Source organism: Plecotus auritus (assembly GCF_963455305.1).
Source record: "Plecotus auritus genome assembly, chromosome: 11".
In the NCBI taxonomy this organism is placed as follows: domain Eukaryota; kingdom Metazoa; phylum Chordata; class Mammalia; order Chiroptera; family Vespertilionidae; genus Plecotus; species Plecotus auritus.
In genome coordinates this window covers 15165883-15184716 of record NC_137777.1, presented here as the reverse complement: position 1 = coordinate 15184716, position 18834 = coordinate 15165883, and the positions used below count along the sequence as shown (strand labels likewise).

Sequence of the window (18834 nt, the reverse complement as noted above, 5' to 3'; positions counted from 1 at the left end):
TCACACGTGGAAATTATTCCTGGATATGCCTTTACTCTGGAACTTCTGAGAGACGCTGGGGCCCTGAGTACCTGACTCTGTTTGCCTTATTCGAGAAGATGCCAAGTGTGGCTCTTCACTGTGTCCTGAACTCATCCTGTCTGCACACGGCACTGTGCAAAGCCAATGAAAGAGAACTAGCCCCATTTTATATCGATTTCTGAGTTCCTACCAAAGCCTGCAATTCACCAACTACCATATTGTTTCATTTTAACGTTCACACAGAATCAGGGCGATTCTGCTGTAAATGCATGATACCAATGAAGAAATCGAGGTCCCAACAGGAAGCGGCAGGCAGGACTAGCACCCAGGTGCCCCCACTGGGTAGTACAGTGCACACCTAAAGATCCACCCACAGATCTCCCTGAGGAAAGGCCTTGTTTCATCTCTCCTCAAAGCCTTACACAATTTTAATTGCTTGACCTTCAGAACTCAGGAAGACCTTTCAGACTGTGGTTTGTGACCTGGCCAACAAAAGCATTATTACAGGGACTTGCAAGAACAGCGGCAGTTTGCAGCATGCCCAACCCAATCAGGAAGGGCTCCATCACAGGTTGATAAATAGCACTACTTCCATAAAGGAGAAATGAGTCCAGAAAAAACAAACATACAGCAAATTGCTCCTTGTAGTAGGAATATTCCAGTTGCAGGTATAATAAGCATTTTACAAGGAAGGAACAGAATGACGTTGAGGGATAGGACTAGGAGGTATTGTGAAAAAGAACTGAGAAGGAGCATGGCCAGTGTGGCTCAGTGGTTGAGCGTTGATCCAGGTCACATGCCCTCGTTTCAGGCTCAGTCCCCAGTAAAGGGTGTGCAGGAGGCAGCTGATCAATGATTCTCTCTCATCATTGATGTTCCCCTCTCTCCCCCTCTCCCTTCCTCTCTGAAATCAATAATAAGTAAATAAATATATAAAATTAAATCACTACACATAATAAACTTAGAGATTTCTCAACCAAATCTTACTTTCACCTGTAGAAAAAACCTTAAAAAAGAAAGAAAAAAGAACTGAGAAGGAATACCGAAGAGCAAAAATTCGGAAGGAACCACTGGGGAAGGGGAAGTGCGGGGGACAATAACCATAGAATGTGGCCCACAAAATGTCAAAGTTAAGCATTTATTTAACAGTCCAAAAGTAAAAAGAAAAGAAAATTGATGTTCTGGATTGAATCAATGTGTATCAAATCCTATTAGGGTGATTATGCCATGGGAGACATCAATGACAAAAGAGGGAAGGGTCATACTAGCTGTATTTATTGAGTTCTTGCTATGTGCCAGGAGCTGTCCTAGGGCTTTAAAGATATAATCTATTTAATGGGCACAATGACCCTCATCATTTTGCAGACTGTATAAGTGGGAAGCTAAGGCACGGACAATGTAAGTCCCTTACCCAAGGTCACTTAGCTAGTTGGTGATAAAGGTAGGATATGAAACCAAGACTCTTAAACCAATGCACTTAAACTCTATGCTGTCACCTCATGTAGGTGGCCTGCCTTGACAACTCAAAGTTTATAAGGTAGTATTCAGACTGATGTTTAAATATATTGAATTCTACACAGTGATTCTAGCAAATGTGTATGTGGGGGAGAGGACTTTGTATAGGAACTTAAACTAGCTGAAATTAAAAGATTTTTGGCAACAGGTTGAGGTGGCTACCAGAATGAAAGGTGAATTTGACAGTTAAGCCTTGGGAGTTCAGAAGCACAGAATTTCTGAGAATTCAGCTCCTGGAATCAGGAATTTGAAAGCTCTCAGGTCTCTCCCACCTCTCATCCTGTTTATTTCCTTAGATTGAATTCATTTTCTCCTATTGCAGGAGGATTGCTTTATGGGGTAGAAAATGGCCTCTGGTAGCCCTGTGTTCCCAGTCTAGTAAGCAACTTCACAAGAAGAGAGAGGAAAAGCCCTCTTCTTTCCAAGCTTCTTTCCTTCTTTTTTCCCCCTCAGGTAAAAGAAAAGTTTCCAGGGAAGAACTATGATTGGTCCAGCTTGGGTCATGTGCTCAACCATGGACCAATCATCATGGCCCTGAGGGCAGGGTTCTACAGTTGTCAGCCCCCACCTACTAGGGTCACTTGGGCTTTGACAGAGCTTGTCACAGAAGAAGAGAGCTGTTGTTCTGGTGAGAAAAAACAATAAATGTTCATGAGAAATTGGACTACTGGCAAGAAAATTACAAAACATCAGAAGAGATGCAAAGACAGACAAGACCAAACAGTTTTATCGCAGGGATAAAATGCTTAATAAACTTTGGAAACACTATATAATGAAAATAGCACTTAGTCATGATGAGAGCAGATTTATCTAACAAAGCAGAAGGTCTAAAAAGCAACTTAAGAGATGAATTAGGATTCCAGCTCTGAAACCTTTAAACAGTTCTATTATTAAGGCAGATGTATTCTTGGAGAGTTGGCTAATGCAGGGTCATGCTCATAGTTTGTGCCCACTAAATATTAATTCATTTTGATGACAGGTTTTATTAGAAATTATTGCTTGCAGCACTTACATATTTATAACATATTTTAGCAGAATAATTTGCATATATAAAATTCTACACAAATGCAACCAATAATAATTTTATTACAGAGTCATTTGGCTTATGTTTACTTTTTAATGCATGTATTTATTCATCTGTTATTAAATGAGTAGATACTCTATTTCAAGTATTCTGTTAACCACATCTGGTTTCTGCACTCAGGAGAGAGGGAGTTTCAAGGTTTTACTTGGGTGAGTGGTAGATGCTGTTTTAGAAAGAAGCACAAAAATGATCACGGGGAACTTTGCCACTACTGAAAGTTATATAAACAGGGTAAGCATGGTTTAAACCAGTCGTGGGCAAACTACGGCCCGCGGGCCGGATCCGGCCCGTTCGGCTGTTCTATCCGGCCCGCGGAGCCAAAAGAGCGGAGGGTTCTCTTGCTCTCCCCTCCGCTCCTTTACTTTGAATTTATATTGGTTCACACAAACACTCCATCCATGCTTTTGTTCCGGCCCTCCGGTCCAGTTTAAGAACCCATTGTGGCCCTTGAGTCAAAAAGTTTGCCCACCCCTGGTTTAAACAGACGGTGCAGAACAATGAGAGCTAAAACCTACATTTTCATTTTTTTCCTCTTACTAGGGCTTCTTCCTAGAGGTAATACCTGCCCCTCCTATCTCACAAGGCACCTGGATTAGTCGGGATTCTCCAAAGAAACAGAATCAATCCTCCTATATAATAAAAGGCTAATATGCAAATCGACCGAATAGTGGAACAACCGGTCACTATAACGCACATTGAGCGTCTGCCCCCTGATGGTCAGTGCACATCATAGTGACCAGTTGACCCCTCATTTGGTCACTTAGACATATATATATATATATATATATATATATATATATATATATATGTATATGTATATTTCAGAGAGGGAGAGAGAGAGAGAGAAACATCAATGATGAGAGAGAATCATTGATCGGCTGCCTCCTGCACATCCCACACTGGGGATCAAGCCCACAGCCCAGGCATGTGCCCTGACCCGGAATCAAACTGTGACCTCCTGGTTCTTAGGTCGACGCTCAACCACTGAGCCATGCTGACCAGGCCACTGCCTGTATTTCTGTGTTGCCCCAGTAGCAGCACATACTGGCCTCAGCTTCTAGAGACTTGAGCACTCCCAGCACCCCCAAGTACCAACGGCAGCCACACACTTTCACCTGCTGAGCTGTGCCCCTGGGGCGTCTGAGAAGCTGCAGAGCCACACCCCTTTGGTGGAAACACCAGCCCCCAGCACCCCCTTCTCAGTGGTCTGAGTAGGGCAGAGCCTCCCTCAGAGATCCAAGCACCAGCCCCATGGGGCGCTCCCCCAGGCTCCTAGACACAGGTGACACCACCTGCTCTCCAGCCTCAGGAGGTAAGAGCTGCTGCTTGCAGTTATTAATCCCCAGGTGACAACCCTCTTCCTTTTTTCTTTTACTCTTTCTAATGCCTGTAAAAGCATTCTTTTCCTTTTCTTAGTCTATTTTTTATTGATTTCAGAAAGGAAGGGAGAGGGAGAGAGAGACAGAAACATCAGTGATGAGAGAGAATCATTGATTGGCTGCCTCCTGCATGCCCCCCACTGGGGATCGAGCCTGCAACCCAGACATGTGTCCTGACCGGGAATCAAACCATGACCTCCTGGTTCATAGGTCAATGCTCAACCACTAAGCCATGCCAGCCGGGCCTGATGCCCCTTTTCATTCATTTTCTACTTTTGAAAATGTGCCTCAGATTATATTCCTCCTCTGCTGAACTAGTCCAGATACTGTGTTCAAACAATAGAAACCAGCACTGGCTCACTTTCAAACAGAAGATCAATGTATTGAGAGTGACTGTGGGGCTCAGAGAATCAAGAGGAAGACTGGAGGCCGAGGGGCAGAGGATGGTGTGCTGAGGATGCAACCCCTGATTCCTTTCCACAGGACACTTAGGGGCAGCCAGGGCCAGTGCACATTGGTCACCATATGCTGGACTCCGCTGCCCTTGCACGCTTACCCGCGTGCACACCTGACAGCACCACGGCCACCTTAATTCCTAACTGACCTACCATCTTTAAGACTCACCCTCATGATTCAAAGTCCCAGGCAGGAGCACCTGACGGGCCTTATGCTAAATGCCGCAGGAGAGAGCACCTTCTCTTACCCCTTCTAAGCCTTGGTTTCTATGGTGAGAACTAGGACCCTGCCACCCATTAGTTTTGTGATTCCCCAAAATAAGAAGGGCTTTTAAATGCCGGCCAGCCAGAGTGACAAATTTCTGCCATTCCAGCAGCTCCCTCTGTCACGTAGAGTAAAATCCCCACGTCTGGCCCTGGCCTGTGCTTCTCAGTAGTAGCAGGGGTCCTCAAACTTTTTAAACAGGGGGCCAGTTCACTGTCCCTCAGACCGTTGGAGGGCCGGACTATAGTTTAAAAAAAACAACTAGGAACAAATTCCTATGCGCACTGCGGGCCCGGGACGAGTCGGCTGCTAAGCAGGATAGGCAGCGGCACCCGGCGGGCCGGATAAATGTCCTCGGTGGGCCACATGTGGCCCGCGGGCCGTAGTTTGAGGACACCTGAGTTAGAGCATCGGCCCACACACCAAAGGGTTATGGTTTCGACTCCTGGTCAAGGGCACGGACCAGGAATGACCTGGTTTGACCCCCCGGCCTCGGGGCCATGCGGAAGGCAACCAATCAATGAATCTCTCTCAAATCCTGTGTTTCTCTCTCTCACCTCCCCTCCCTTCCACTCTAAAAAAGATCAATGAAAAAACATATCCTCGGGAGAGGATTAACAACAAAATCCCCACACCTGGCTCTTTACACTTTCTGACCTCTCCTCATGCCTCTCGCCCTTTCTCATGTCCTTGTCACGTGGGGTTTCTGCCTTCCCTTGAACATGTCACACTCATTCCGACCTCAGGGAATCACTGTTCCCTCCACCTGGGGGACCTTGCCTGCTCTCCTCAAAGAATTTCCTTCTCACTTCCCAGTTTCAGCTTGAACATTTTCTCCTCCATGAAACCTTCCTAACGAAGCCTCCCCCACACACGTTTCTTTGTGGCTTTTGTACCTGATGTTTTCTTGTGTCTGTTCATCAGCCTCCGCTTATCCAGAATGTGACTTCACCCGTGTCTGTCCGTTGCTGCAGTATCCCAGGACTTGGGCGAGTGCCTGGCAGAGGGCAGGGACTGAATGTTTGCTAAATGGTTAGATACAAGGAGCTCAGCCTCTTGGCAAAGGAGCTCAGAAATGGCCCGGCATTGGGGGAGCAGGCCAAGAGGGTAAAGGCTGTACCTGTCTTGAGGGGGCGCAGGATTGGGGTCAGCTGAGCCTGGCCTGGGGCTCTGGTCCCCACCTGGTTGGTGGGCTCCATGCTGACCGCAGGAAGATCGGGGGTGGTGCCCTAGAAAGTGTGTTTTAAACACCTGCCCAGGTGGCTTCGAGGTAGGTGAGGAGCAGGTCACGGGGAATTATTGAAAACACCAGGGCCCGGGAAGGCTGGAGCAGATGGGGGAGGGTTAAGGTTAAGGTTAGGGTTAGAGGAAGGGCAATGGCTAGGGTTAGGGCTACGGTCAAGGTTAAGGTTAGGGCTACAGCTAGGGGTAAGATTAGGATTAGGGTTAGGGCTAGAGTTAGCGTTAGGGCAAGGGCTAGGGTTAAGGTTAGGTTTAGGGTTAGGGCTAGGGTTATGGTTAGGGTTAGGGTTAAGGTTAGGTTTAGGGTTAGGGTTAGGGCTAGGGCTATGGTTAGGGTTAGGGTTAGGGTTAGGGTTAGGGTTAGGGTTAGGGCTAGGGTTAGGGTTAGGGTTAGGGTTAGGGCTAGGACTAAGACTAAGGCTAAGGCTAGGGCTAGGGGTAGGGCTAGGGTTAGGGTTAGGGTTCTGTTAAGTCTAGGGTTAGGACTAAGGTTAAGAAAGGACTGATGGATGATGGATGCGTGTTTAGATGGATAGATGGTTCAATTCTGTTTATTGTAGAGTTCTACTTGATACAAGAAGCAAAGTAATTTATAATGGAAACAATGGCAAATGGGATTCCAATGATGCTTTTTAAAAATATTTAATTTTCTAGAATCCACCTCTGATGTTTCTTTTGGAGGTTTTACTAAGGAGTTAGGTCTCTAAGGTGGGCTCCAAGAAGGCTGCTGTGTTCTTGGGGAGAAACCATGGGTTTCCTCTTAATGGCCACCAGCTGATAGTCCTGGTTTTGTGAGTTAAAGCAGAAGGTAAAGGGGAGGTAAGGAAAACCTCAGAGCACAGCACACTCATATTGAGCATAAAAGAAGCTGTAAGGGGTCCTCAAACTACGGCCCGCAGGCCACATGTGGCCCGCTGAGGACATTTATCCGGCCTGCCGGGTGCCGCTGCCTGTCCTGCTTAGCAGCCGACTCGTCCCAGGCCCGCAGTGCGCATAGGAATTTGTTCATAGTTTTTTTTTTTTAACTATAGTCCGGCCCTCCAACGGTCTGAGGGACAGTGAACTGGCCCCCTGTTTAAAAAGTTTGAGGACCCCTGCCGTAGAGCATAATTGTTATAAGCATAGATTTGGGTGTCAGACAGACCTGAGCTCCATCCCATGTGTTTGTTATTAGCTGTGTGTTGCTCTGCCACTTCTAGCTGTGTGACCTGGGGCAAGTCACTGAACCTCTCTCGGCTTCAATTTCTACATTTGCAAAATGGGAATAATAACAGCACTTACATCACAGGATTGTTGTGAGGACAAATATAGAGACACCACTTAGAAAAGTATCTGGCATATAGTTAGCTTTGATAAAACATTATATAAGCACAACCTATTATAGTTAGGATCACATTTGTCTGTTGATAAGGGAAACTTCAACAAGAGAGAGGTTTATTTATCTTTCAAATAAGTCAGAGATAGGCAGCCCAGGGTGGGTCAACAGGGGCCAAAGTTCATTCTTTCTCCACCACCATCCCATACATGGTTTAAAAAATATTTTTATTGATTTCAGAGAGGAAGGGAGAGGGAGAGAGAGAGAGACAGAAACATCAATGATGAGAGAGAATCATTGATTGACTGCCTCCTGCACGCCCTCCACTGGGAATCAAGGCCACAACCCAGGCATGTGCCCTGACCAGGAATCAACCGTGACCTCCTGGTTCATAGGTTGGCACTCAACCAGTGAGCCATGCCGGCTGAGCACTGATACATGGTTTACATCCTCAAAGTCCCAGATGGCTACTCAAACTCCCGTCACCGTTTGCATTTCAGGCACCAGAAAGAAGGGACGGAGAAGGACATAATGGCAGAATCCATACCCCTTAAAGAACATACCCAGATGGCCCACTTTTATTTGCATTTCATGGACATGAAAGGAGATGCAGGGCTACAAGTAGCTGCAAGGGGTATTGGGAAATGTAGTTTTTTCACTGGGTGAGCTACAGTGCAAGTAAAATTGGCATTGTGTTACCAAAGAAGAAAGGGAAAATGGATATTGCTCCTTGTGCAAGTTTTTAGGTTCAATTTTTAGTTTTTGCATTTGCAAAATGGGAACAATAGTACATATCTCATGCAGCTGTCCTGAAGTTTCCATGAAGTAAAGCCTAAATACTGCTGGCACAGTGCCCAACACACACTAAACAAATATCACTATTCCCATAAGAAGGAAAAATGCATCTCTGAATACGTTCAAAAATAAGCTAGAAAAAACCAAGTGGAACAAAAAGAAGAAAAAAAATCTCTGCAAAACTGTACTAACAATTTCAGAAAGAAACCTGCTCTATCTGAAAATGTTCCAGTTTTAAGTACCACATCACCCTGCTTTGCTGCTAACAAAGGGCCACTGTGTACCTGGATGGGGCTGTCTCAGACTCACCGTTCTGAATCTTTCTGGTCTCACCCACGATCCAACACCTGTCCGGCGTTCTAGACCAGTGGCTCACGAACCTCACTGATTCTAAGACTCACTCAACCTGGAGAGCTCTGTAAAAATGCAAACTCCCAGTTCCCATTCCAGGAATCAAGCCCGAAATCTTCTACATCTGCCACAGCTGTGTCTAACTCTGCGTTTTTTTTTTGTTGTTTTTTTTTGGACTAAATGACTCAGCAGTTTTTTTACATAATACAGAGGAATGTCATTTGAAACTTGAACATGGATTGAATGTTACTACGAGTCAGATACTGCTCTAAGCACTTTACATGGTCTCACTCATCGAGGTAGTATTATTCCCCTTTACCAGGTCAGGAAGCTGAGGCACAGAGAGGCTAACCAACCTACTCAAGGTCACACACGGATAAACGGGGGAGCTGGGATTTAAGCCCAGGCAGTCTGGCTTCTGAGAAACTAACCTCTATCCTCTACCACCCTCCAAACTATATTGAACAATTAGAGCACTTCAAAACCAATTATTTAAACATTTGAACAGCCCTGGCTGGGTAGCTCAATTGGTTAGAGCAGTGGTCGGCAAACTGCGGCTCGCGAGCCACATGCAGCTCTCGAGCCGCGGTTTGCCGCTCTGTTGACTAATGAGTTTGCCGACCACTGGGTTAGAGCATCATCCTGATATGCCAAAGTTGAAGGTTTAATCCTTGGTCAGGGCACATATAAGAATCAGCCAAGGAATGCATACATAAGTGGAACAACATATTGATGTTTCTCTCTCTCCCTCAAATCAATCAATCAATAAAAATAAAAAATAAAAATTTGAATAGACTTCCTCCTAGCATCTATTAAGTAAAATGTAAGGTAATCTTATTCATGATCATTTATCTTCCCAAGTACATTGTGGATAGATAAGTCTGTTATAAAAGTATTCCAAGGCAGCCATCAAAAATAGTGTTGGGGGTAGGGGAGGCTGGGGGAAGGTCAATGGGGGGGAAAAAAGGAGATATATGTACTGCTATTTGTAATACTTTAAACAATAAAATTAAATTAAAAAAATAGTGTTGAAACTATATTTTTATGTGTGAGTATGTTCATATGATGCTCTTCTTATAAAGAAATATATGCCAAAACCGGTTTGGCTCAGTGGATAGAGCATCGGCCTGCGGACTCAAGGGTCCCGGGTTCGATTCCGGTCAAGGGCATGTACCTTGGTTGCAGGCACATCCCCAGTGGGAGGTGTGCAGGAAGCAGCTGATCGATGTTTCTCTCTCATCAATGTTTCTAGCTCTCTATCCCTCTCCCTTCCTCTCTGTAAAATATCAATAAAATATATTTTTTAAAAAAAGAAATATATCCACATCCACATATACTTCTACACATACACACAGTAATGCCTAGAGAAAGCCTGGGAGAAAACATAGTAAAGTGCAACAGTTAATTCTGTGTAGTATCATCCTTTATTTATTTATGTGAAATAAACATTTGAGTTTTGCCTAATAAAATATTTTTTAAGTTTTAAAAATATGGTACTTTATGTATTTTGAAGCAAAAACAACGTAAAACAATGATATCCTCTCTGTTTCCTCTTGAAATTCCACCTCTGAGACCCTCTGAAAAGAAATCTGAGGGAAGTATTGGATTCCAGGTATGTTTGCACGGTGGCCGAGCTATTGGTTTTACAGGCTAACAGATGTGAGTTTCAGTCTTGGCTGAGATGCTGCCTGGCTGAGACACATGTCAGGTCACTGAATAACCCTGCTTCACTCACTCACCTGTGTAAAGGTCAAGGGGCTGATGCCCTTCCCAGGGCTGAACACGAATACAGGTAGGTGCTTAATACAAGGTAATGACTATGGTTAGCAAGTCGCTGCCATCCCCAGAATAGAACACAGGATTATTAAATGCAAAACAGGATTATTTTGGCTAATACTAAAGATTGTAAGTAATTTACTAATTAGAGGTAAGCATCCACCCTCAGGAAGAGATCTGAGAAGTGGCAAAGGTCAGGCTGCCCTTGAGGATCCGGTTGAGGTTGGTTTCTGGTGTTTCTAGTTCAATGCATGTACATTACCGGGACAGGCGAGCACCCTAAGCCCTGACCTACCAGCTTCTGAACATTCTGTTTTCCCAAACAGGAATTCCTGGGTAATCATCCCCTTGAGTCCCTTTCTCCTGTTGCTGAGGTCTGGCTGTTCCCACCCTACCCAGGGCATCTGCTGTGCTCCAGTGGCAGCTCTTAAGCCCTTCCCCTCCTCACTCTACTTCCCTCTGCTCCACACCCCCCACCCCACCCCAATCCCCGCCATGCTGCTGAGCCTGCTGTCTTGGAGGTTACCAGTGACGTTCTCATTGCCAAAGCCAGGCTCAGCTTTATCTTCCTGTACCTTGCTCTATTAATCATTACTCTCTTCGTGTCTCCAGGTGCCTTGCTTTTGGTCTGTAAACATGCTCCAATCTCTGGCAGCCTGAAAAAAATAATACAAATGTAATAACCTTGTACTCACGTCACTCCATGTCATTGGCTCAGGTCCTACCCAGTCCTGAGACACTGCTTCGTAAAGGTCAGCAATGACCTATTCCTTGCTGTTCGATGGCCCTCAGTTGCATTTGACGTCCTTAGTGACTTCCTCCTTCCTGAAACTCTCCCTTCTCTCTGCTGCACACGTCATCATGCACACACTGGTTAAAATGAATGAATGCACACACACCACACAACTAGGGATTCTTACCTTCAAGTCTTTGCTCTCTGACACCACCATCACCAGAGGGCCCCTCCTCACTCTCGCCTTTACCTCCAATGCCCAACCCCCACTTGTCACCCTACAGATCCTCCTCTCCCCAGGTTAACTTTCACTTCCCCAGGAATCTCTCCTTAACACCCTCTCCCTCCGAAGCTGGGTTCGGTGCTCCTTCGTGGTGCTTACATAACACTCAGGTACTTCTCACACTGTATTCTGATCCTGTCTCCCCTGATGTGGTGCCAGATACACAGCAGGAACTCAATAAATGTTTATGAAATTAAATACCCAATTAACTAATATCAACACCTGACTAAGATCCCCTGAGCCCTCAGTAGCAGGATACAGGGCAAATAAACTCACAGGGAGTCAGGGGGTTAGAAAGAAATCAGAGGCAAGGGGTGAAATGCATATGGTTTGACCATGTGTTGGTAAGGAAGTTGAAGGAATAGGCAGTTTGGCAGGACCGAGAGGGGTGTCATGAAAAGAAACTCTTAAAACGGAGAGGCAGTGCCCTTGGGGGCCTGACTTCACCTTCCCCCAAGCTCTTCGTCCTCGGGTTCTCCCACAAAATCTCTAGCTAAAAGAAATGCAGAAGAAATGTAAAGGAAAGCATATTCCCTTTCCTTCTTGCTGTTTCTAAAAGAGCCCAGTTACAACCATATTGCTTGAAAACTTCCAGATGCGTGCTATTTTTTCTTCCAGCTACATGCTATCTGTGTTTATGCTCGAAAATGAGAAAGAAAAAAATTGTTTTCAAACACTTAGAAGAAATTTAGAACATTCTCTTCAGGATGACATAGATAACCACAGGCACAGTTTATTATCTGCTCGCCGGCATCTTCTTTGTAAGCCAACTATTACACCCTGAAGAACAGCATCCAACAATTTTTGGACTTTCAGTATCTTTGTTATTGGCTTTTTAAAGATTTTTATTGGTTTTTAGAGAGAGAGGAAGAAAGAGGGAGAAGGGGGAAGAGAGAGAGAGAAAGAGAGAGAGACATCAATTAGCTGCCTCTGCACACCCCCTACCAGGGATTGAATCCAAAAGCTGGGCATGTGCCCTGAGCAGGAATCCAACTGGCAACCTTTTTGGTGGATGGAGCAACACCCAATCAACTGAGCCACACCAGCCAGGGCTTTTTGTTATTGCCTTTGACTCTCCAGTTAGTTATTATTAAGAGAGATGTAACATTCCTAGATCCAGTCATCACATAACAAGTAAGAGGCATTGCGCATCAGTACTAACAAGGAAGTTTTTAAAAATCAGAATTTTTGCCTTTTTTTTTTTAAAAAAAAAAGAGATAATGCATTCACACAGTTCAAAATTCAAGAGATACCAAAGAGTGTACACTAAAAATTATTTCTTCTACTCTGTTCTTTCAGAGACCCTCTGATTGTACAAGAGGACACGTACACTGTCCATTTTCCCCCCCATTCTGCTCTTTGCTGGGTCCTACTCTACATCTGACCTTGCACCTTGCTTTTTCACCAACCTGTTTTTGAAAGTGTTCCATATCAGCACATAAAGAAACTTTCTCATTTTATTTGTCACATTATATATTTAACCAGTTCCCTACTAATGGATATAGATTAGTATTTTGATGCTCAAAAAGTGCTGTAATGACCTTTCCATACATCATTTTGTGCACGTGCCAGAATGTCTGCAGCATAAATTCCTGGAAGGGGACTAGCTGAGCCAAAGCGTCCGTTCATTTGGAATTTTGTTAGCTATTGCCAATGTTCTCTGCAGGGGTGCGGGGGAGCGGGGGTGTTGGACCAGTTTACCCTCCCACCAGCTTCCTTACATCCCCACCAACAGTGTCAGCGGACTTCCTAGGCTTTGCCAATTTAAGGTGATGAATGAGATCTCAATGTACTCCTAGCATGCGTTTTTCTTATTATGAGCATTGGTAGTACCTTTTTTTTTTGAGTCCTCAGTGTTATTCATACCTTCCCCTCTCTCAGTATAAATTAATAGCAGCAATAATAATAGCTGACATGTATGGGGTGGCTTACCATCTGCCCAGTTTATTAGAGATATTTCATTTAAGACTCTCAACAGTTCTGTGCTGTATGTACAGTTATTATCCCAATCTATCTATGGGGAAACTGAGGCTTAGAGAGTGTCAGGAACTTGCCCAAGATCTCACGGCAATAAACGGCAGAGCCAGGGCTTGGACCCAGACTTCTCTGACCACAACGCTCAGGTTCTTAAAAGCTAGGCAACTTCCCCTACTACTCAACAACCACACAACAAAAATAGAGGCCCTCAGGCATGGACTCAGATTTCCTCCCTGAAATCCCAAGGAAGTAGCCTGCTGACGTCCTCTCACATTCTCTCCTCCTGTTGAGGTTAACGCCTTCTTGGGTTCTTGCCTCCTCCTGAGATGTGCTCTGTGGGGACCGCACCATCATGTGGACCAGGGCCACGGAGACAGGCACTGCCTGCAGGCTCCTAGACACACAGCCACACGACAGGAGTACGTGGGCATCTGGTGGATACTAGTTCCCACACAGCAGCCTCAGGCCTACAAATAAGAAAGAAGTAAAGTTCCTTCAGTAAATATTTATTGAGCATCTACGATGTGCCAGGCAGTTCCAGGTGGTTGCACACTGCAGTGAACAAGACAAACCTGGTCCCTATTCTCATAATATTTAGATTACATTTGTCAATAAGTAAACAAGACGACATTTTAATTGATAGCAGTAAGTACTAGGCAGAGCGTTAAAACCACGCCGTTTGGTAGAGGGGCTACTTTGGATCGGTTAGCTGAGGAAGGTCTCGCTAAAGGTGCCACTTTCAATGAGAAGTCAATGGCAGGAGGAAACCAGCTACTCAAGTTCAAGGGAAGAGCACAACAGACAGAGGAACAGCCAGTACACGTCGGGAACAAGCTGGGTGCACCTGTCGAAGGGAGGGGCCGTTTACCTGGAGGCTGGAGGAAGCGAGAAGGGAGGTGCTGGCAGAGGCAGGAGCGCTAGGTTGGCCAGACCTCACCCTGGGACTCTGTGGACCAGAAAAGAGAACCTGGATTGTACTATGTCCAGTGGGAAGCTATGGGAGGTTTTAAAGTGGTGATGGGGAAGGGGAGGGTGTGTACATGTGTGACGCAATCTGATTTAATTGTTTCTCTTTTAAGAACAATCAGTCTGGCTGCTAGGAGAACAGGTTGTAGTGAGGCAAAGTAGTAAATCTGGAGGCCAGCTAGAGGTTATTGAGGTGGCTCGGGCAGAGGTCATAAAGGCTTGTAGCAGAGTAGTGCTTTTCAAACTTTAGGGAGCATCAGAATACTCTGAAGGTCCCCATCCCAGGGTTTCTGATTCTCAAGATTTTTTAATTTCTTTTTTTTAAGTAATTTTAATTTTTAAAATTGATTTGAGAGAGAGAAAAGGAAAGAGAGGGAGAGAGAGAGAGAGAGAGAGATTGGTTACCTCCCACACATGCCCCAACCAGGGATCGAATCCGCAACCTGGGTATGTATCCTGACTCAGAATGAAACTAGTGTATGGGACTGAGCTCCAACCAGCTGAGCCACACCGGTCAGGGCAAGATTTTTGCATCTCTAACAAGCTCGCAGGTGCTGCTGACACTGCTGGTCTGCAAACCACTTTTTGAGGAGCACTGATCTAGACTGGAGATGGAGGGCATGGACAAATTTCAATATATTTTAGATGTTGAGTCAAAAGGATTTACTGGTGGATTCCATTTGGGAGACAAGTGAAAGAGAAGAATCAAGGATGACTTGGATTTTGGTTAAACAAACGAGGACAAATTACCAGCATATATTGAATTAGAGGGAGGGCAGATGGAGGGGAAGAAAATTTGGGCATGTTAAGATTGAGAGGCCTGTGAGACATCCACATGAAAATGTCAGTTACAAGGAGAGGAGTTCTGGTGTTGGAGTGAGAGGTCAGAACTGGGGAGACTTCACCAGAGATGTGGATTTAAAAAAAAGGGGTTCTACGGAAAGTAACCTCACAGGGTGATCTGATCATAAATTCCTAACGGGGTAGATGATGGTGGGTAGTCCCACCCCAGGCCTATAACTTCTTTAGTGAAGGTTTTAAGCCAGCCCTACCGACTGTTCTTGTGCATCTAGGTCAACACACCTTAGAAATTCCCGAAGTAATAACCTCTGAAAGGCATAACCACCCTCAAGAGGGCACATAATCTTAACTTTTTCATAATCCACCGATTTTCAACCTTTTTCTCACTTCATGGCACACATAAATGAATTACTAGTTTTTTGGCACACCAAGAAATATATTTTTTGCCAATCTGACAAAAAGTAGGTAAAATTTTGATTCATTCACACCTAATGGTTATTGTTGTGTTGGCCGTTGTCATTTTTTAATTTGACAATCTAAGGAAAAAGAGGTCAGTGCCCCTGACTAAGTCGTCAGGTATTGCATGTCTTAAAAATTCTTGTGGCACACCGGTTGAAAATCCCTGCTGTAATCCAATCCCCACCTTGCTTTCTCCCATATTCATGTAATATTCCTTACATTCCCTCCTAATTTCCAATGCATAAAGAAACTGCAAAACTGTTATTCTCCAGAGCATTTGAGAGCTTGCTTCCTGGCAATTGTCATCAGTTCGGCTCAAATAGACTCTTCAGAAAACTCTCCACAGGTTTAAACATTTCTTATGTCAGCAGAGAGGAGAGTTAAAGTGATGGGACTGGATGAGATGACCCAGCGAAAGAGCATATTTGGGGAAAAGAAGAGCTTGGGATAGAGCCCTGGGCAGGGGAATGTGGGCAGGAGGACAACAAGGAGATTCAATGTCATTAATACCAGGCAGAGAAAGCCTTTATTTTTAAAAAATATTATTTTATTGATTTTAGAGAGAAAGGCTGGGAGAGGGAGAGAGAGAGAATCATCAATGATAGGGAAGCCTCAACATCGATTGGTTGCCTCCTGCATGTCCCCTACCGGGTACTGAGCCCACAACCCAGGCATGTGCCCTGGCTAGGAATTGAACCTGTGACCTCCTGGTGCATGGGTCCACGCTCAACCACTGAGCACACCTGCTGGGCAGGCCTTTTGGGAAGGAGGGAATGGTCAGCAAAGCACCTGGAAGCAAGATGCCACGTGAGAAGCTGAGAGGAGAGGAAAAGGAAAAAGGGACCAGCGTTAGTGACTGAGGAACCGTAAGAATCCATGACTCCTGTGACTTCAGCTGGATTCTCTGCACATGGTGAGTAACCATCAACTCCAAACAGAAAGGCCCAGCTTCTCCTTTGGAGACACGAAGGTGAAACCTCAGATATTGCAGCTACTCTCCAGCCAGCCTCCGTCTGGAGCGGTGGCAGCATCCGAGGGGGAAAGAACAGGTTGCATTCTGGGAACTGGGACTGGAACGGAGAATGAATGGCTAGGAGGCTGTCTTGGGAGACAGAAATGACCGTGGATGGCTTCCCAGGCAGAAGGACCGGACCATTCTCGAAACTCCTTTTCTTCTACCTCAAAGGAACAATATCCCTACTGTTATCCAAGAGCAATTCTTCTCCCAGTGTTTGTGAGCCCTGGGCTGCCTGCCGAAGCTGAGCCCTGGCTCCACCGGCCGTCTCCTCCCTCGTCTGTATTTTTGATGGCTTCCTCCAGCCTGGCTCCTTCCCCTCAGACTACAATAACGCCACTCCAACTTAAAAGAAAGCTCTCATCCTCCACCCTTCCTCCCCTCCAACTACTGCTTTCATTGCTTTTACCCCAAACTTCCTACACCGATGCTCGCGCTTCCTCACTTTCTTCTTGCCTGCACCCACTGGAACTTGGCTTCTGTCCCTGCCACTGTCTCCAAAGCCATGGCCACCTCCTAATTATCAAGCCCAGGGCCTGCTCCTCCAGGTCCTCGCCTCAGGCTTTCTCTCTGCTCTATTTTACACAATGGCCGCCCATCCACTGCTTCTGGAAACTCTTGCCTCTTTCCTGGCCCTCACCATCCCACACAAATGCTTTCCTCTCCCTCAGTGTGGCCTCAAGAGTCCATGACCCTCTCAGTTCCAGAACTGGTGGTCTTGTCTCCTTCTCTGGCCTCCTGAATGATCTCATCCATACCCTTCCACAACCAGCTGGCCATGAACTGATGACTGACAACTACTTGCACTGGTATTTGCAGCTGCCTGTGGGACACTTGCATGTTCTACAGGCAAACAAAATCCGTTTGCACTGAATAAATGTATACAGATGCTCCTTGACTTAAGATTGGGTGATATACCAATGAACACATTGTCAGCTGAAAATATCGTAAGTTGACAATCGTAAGTTTACTATACATAACCTGCCAAACACCATAGCTTAGCTTGCCTTAAACATGCCCAGATAGATCACTTACACTAGCATGCAGTTGAGCAAAGCCATATGATAACACAAAGCCAATTTTATAATAAAGTATTGAATACCTCATATAATTCATTATGCATATTGCTTTTGCACCATCGGAAAGAGGAAAATTTGTAAGTCAAACCACTGTGAAGTCAGGACTATCTTTATTAAGTACGTGTTTGCTGAATAAACTGTTTTTTTCCTTGCCAATTCCTGCCTCCTACATATTAAAGAAAAAGCAATAAATAATAAACAAAATGTAAACACCTCCTCCCCTCCTGTCTGGGTTAACAGGATGACCTCACACCTTTTTCTCTCACTACATCTAATTAGTCACACAGGCTTATTGATTATCTCTCCAAAATGTTTCTGGAACCAGTCAACCAGTGGTCATTGGCACTAATTCAACACCAACAGGAATCCCCAATTTGGGGTTGAAGAAGGCAACTGTTCTGGGCAAACAGCTCAGTTGTGATATAGCATGGCTGTGAGGTGGTCCTGGGCCAGGTAGCCCTCTCCAGCTAGAGTCCAGTGGTTGGCAAACTCATTAGTCAACAGAGCCAAATATCAACAGTACAACGATTGAAATTTCTTTGGAGAGCCAAATTTTTTAAACTTAAACTTCTTCTAATGCCACTTCTTCAAAATAGACTCGCCCAGGCCGTGGTATTTTGTGGAAGAGCCATACTCAAGGGGCCAAAGAGCCGCATGTGGCTCGCAAGCCGCAGTTTGCCAACCACTGAGCTAGACAGTTCTGCTCTGCTGTGGTTCAGTCCAGTAGCGCTGTCTTCACAGCCCCAGGCCCAGCCCCAGCCCCAGCCCAGTCTTTGGTCTTTGGTGGGAAGGGAAAGTGCACTCCCCAAGCCACAGGGGAGCTTACTTACTAGTATATACAAAGAAATCCCGGATCCTGGTCCCTCTCCAGCTAGACAGCTCTGCTCTGCTGTGGTTCAGTCCAGTAGCACTGTCTTAGCAGGCCCAGGCCCAGGCCCAGGCCCACCTGATTGGTCTGTCCTCATGCAGATGAGGACTCCAAATCCTCACAGTTTGGTTGGTCCAAAGAGCACTGTCCTTATTGGTCAGAATGGGGCCACTCTGATTGGTCAATACAGCTCCAATTGGATGGAAAAAGTCTCAGTCCTATTGGTTGAAAAATGACTTAGGTACTCCTTTATAAGAACTGGCTCAGTTGCCAGGAACACAGTGCAGACGGACAGTTTAGTGTGGGAGGCAGGCACCTTAGTGCAGGCTTTTCCCTGAAGTGTGGTTTATGTGAGAGGCACTTGTTTAGAAATAGCTATTAAGCTCTGTTTTTAACTTTGAGCCCAGTTAGCCACCAGGAACTCTTCTTGGTAGGTATTTTCTTTCTCAGGGTTG

At 45.4% G+C, this 18834-nt stretch overlaps 1 long non-coding RNA gene across 1 annotated transcript; it reads right to left on the bottom strand.

The window, feature by feature from the left end:
• Nucleotides 1-12420: 12420 nt before the first annotated feature.
• LOC308236729 lies at nt 12421-18433 on the bottom strand. Its single transcript, XR_013959324.1, has 3 exons — nt 18342-18433; nt 14060-14137; nt 12421-13658 (listed from the first exon to the last, which is right to left on the bottom strand). It is a non-coding gene; the product is annotated as an uncharacterized lncRNA (long non-coding RNA).
• Between the last annotated feature and the right edge of the window lie 401 nt (nt 18434-18834).